At 40.5% G+C, this 3,211-nt stretch overlaps 1 pseudogene; it reads left to right on the forward strand.

The window, feature by feature from the left end:
* The first annotated feature begins 349 nt into the window (after positions 1-349).
* Positions 350-1,617, forward strand: LOC105063223 (small ribosomal subunit protein uS2 pseudogene; annotated as a pseudogene).
* Positions 1,618-3,211: the final 1,594 nt, after the last annotated feature.

The following is a 3,211-nucleotide window of genomic DNA, read 5'->3' on the forward strand; positions in this document are numbered from 1 at the left end:
GTCTCATTTCCTTGGATTATCATAAATTGTTATGAGACCAAAAGAACTGTTTGAAACTAGACAAGCTAAATTCTAATATTCATATGGAAAAAGGGTTGCTTAGGAATAACCCAAAAAAAGAAGTCTGAAAAAGAAGAATAATTAATATGAATTAACCCTACCAGTTATTAAATGTATTATAAAGCTACAGTAACTTAATAATTTTCATATTGACATAAGATTAGATAGATCTACGGAATAGAATTAGAAATTCAGAAATAGGTTAAATATGATATTGGAATTCAGCATATAATGAAGACAGCATTTCTAATCAGTGGTTACTTATCCAGTATAAGAAATTTAATTCTTGATGGTGGCACCTGCCAGCACCAGTGTCCGAGCAGTGGGGACAACTTCCAGGGATAGCTGCCATCAGTATGAATATGTCCCCAGGGTGAGCTACTGCCCACCTACCGCCCATCCTGCCAACTCTCCCTCTCCGGGAGCCTCTCCAAGACCAGCAGGTTACATCTAACACTAAGACGCTGTATAAATACAATCCTCTTCTGCTCCAGAAGTACATAAGTGTATATTGATGAATAAAAGTAATAACTGCCACAACAAAACCTCGCAAGATAAATGCCACCAAGCCCTTCCACGCTGCCCAGAAAGAAGTCCAGATGGCGTTGTTCTGGATTCCCGTAATAACCTAAAGGGAAACTTTCACAGCGTCCTGAGCCCTTGATGTCCCACAAATAAAGAGCAGGATGTCCTCAAATTTCCTGCAACAGGAACCTACTTAGGTGGCGCCAAACTTGATTTCCAAATAGAACAATCATCTACAAAGGAAAAGTGATGGCATTTACCACATAAATCTGACGAGGACAGAGGAGCGGCTTCTGGCAGCTCGTGCTACCTGGCCGAGGCCAGCGTCACATCTTCCAGGAACACCGGCCAGGGAGCTGTGCTGAACTTCGCTGCTGCCCCTGAGGCCACTCCTACCGTCGGCCGCTTCGTTCCTGGAACCTTCGCTGAGCAGATCCAGGCAGCCTTCCTCCCGGAGCCGAGACTTCTGGTGGCTACTGATCCCAGGGCTGACCACCAGCCTCTCACAGAGGCGTCTTATGTGAACCTGCTCACTGTCGCCCCGTGGGACCCAGACTCTCCTCTGCGCCACGAGGACACTGCCATAGTCCGCAAGCAACAACAAGGGAGCTCGCTAGGTGCGCCTGGAGTGGTGGACGCCGGTCCCGGAAGTTCCGCGCGTGCGCGGACCGTCTCCCAGGAACAGCCCTCGGAGGTCAGCTCGATCTCCATTTCCACAGAGATGCTGAGGAGACAGACGGAGAAGGAAGAGCAGGCCGCTGCTGCAAAGGCGGTGCCCAAGGAGGAATTTCAGGGTGTTTGGACGGCTCCAGCTGTTCCTTCCAAGGTCACGGAGGGGTCTCTGCCCACCCGGCAGTTCCCTGCTGAGGACGGAGCCCCCGCCCGCCATGAGGGCCAGCCTGCAGCCCCCACCGCTCGGGCCGCAGAACGGGTAGGAACAACCGCTGAGTGGTTTTAAGCTGTTCTCCCACAGACTCTTTTTAAAATTTTAAAATTTATTTTATTTTTAATTAAAATATAATTGATTTGCAATGTTGTCTTAGTTTCTGGCGTACAGCATAGTGACTCAGTGTACATGTGTTTATATATATGTGTGTATATATATACATATATATATGTATATATTCTTTTTTCATATTCTTTCATTATAGGTTATTGTGAGATATTGAACATAGTTCCCTGTGCTATACAGTAGAACCTTGTTGTTTATCTATTTAATATATAGTAGGTAGTATCTGCAAATCCTAATTTATACCTCGCCACTCCCTTTCCCACTGGTAACCGTAAGTTTGTTTTCCATGTCTGTGAGTCTGTTTCTGTTTTGTAAATAAGTTCATTTGTGGTTTTTTTTTTTTCAGATTCCACGTATAAGCGATATCATACGGTATTTTTCATTCTCTTTATGGTTAATTTCACTTAATATGATCATCTCTACACCCATCTATGTTGCTTCAAACGGAATTTTTTATGGCTGAGTAGTATTCCATTGTATATATATACCACATCTTCTTTATCTAATCATCTGTTGATGGACATTTGGGTTGTTTCCATGTCTTGACTATTGTAAATAGTGCTGCTATGAGCATTGGGGTGCATGTATCTTTTCAAATTAGAGTTTACTCTGGATATATGCCCAGAGCTGAGGTTGCTAGATCATATAATAAGTCTATTTCTAATTTTTTAAGGATCTTCTACAGACGCTTAAAAACAAAATGGAAATAAGAATGACAGAAGAAAAGTTTCTTTGAAACAAACACATACAAAATAAATTTAATTATTGGTTGACTAATGTTTATAGACAAAAAATTGCATCATAAAAGTATTAGAAGGAATGATAATATAATTATTTTATGATTTGGAAATCAAAATCCAAAAACTGAAAATGTACCCAACAAAGCTAAGTACATTTATATTAATATTATTAGTTAACTTTTTATGATTTTAAGTATCAGTAAATACAAATGGGAGAAATACTTGCAACTCACGTAAGACTCTGAGAGTTATTTTAAAAATATATACAAAAAATAAAAAACAGAAATAGACCTTATTCAAATAAAAAAAAATATTAAGAACTCAACAGACTATTGGACAAAGGATATAAACAAGTTTTGTCCAAATCTAAAGCTCAGGTGGCCCAGTAGGCCAGAGTTGTGGGCCAAAAGCCAATGAAAAAATTATTTCAATGGAATCAAATTCTGTCTGAGATCAAGCATATGGAGGGTTGAGGTGAGGCCACTGGAAATTCATTCAGGATGTCATTTTTGATCTTTGATCAAAAAGTTTAGGTGGAATGCTGGGGAGTAGAGGCCAGATTCCAGTGTGCTGATGAGTATAGCAGAGTTACAGAAGTGGAGGCAGGGATGTAGGTGACTGTCTAGAATTTTAGAAGTATCAAGAAGGGAGGAGAGAGCAGGAGCCAAGAGGGAGGCATGATTACTAGAACGTTTTTGGTTTATTAATTAATTTTTTAGGACAGGAATAATCAAGCATTTTTGCAGATTGAACAGAAGGCATCACTGGGGAAGTTTTAGAAGAAGAATGGATAATTAATGAAGCAAGAATTTGGAGGAGAGAAATAAGAAGACCTTTGGGGTTTAGGTAAAGATTAAGATGGTATAACTGTAAA

This window comes from Camelus bactrianus, chromosome 7 (assembly GCF_048773025.1).
Source record: "Camelus bactrianus isolate YW-2024 breed Bactrian camel chromosome 7, ASM4877302v1, whole genome shotgun sequence".
In the NCBI taxonomy this organism is placed as follows: Eukaryota; Metazoa; Chordata; class Mammalia; order Artiodactyla; family Camelidae; genus Camelus; species Camelus bactrianus.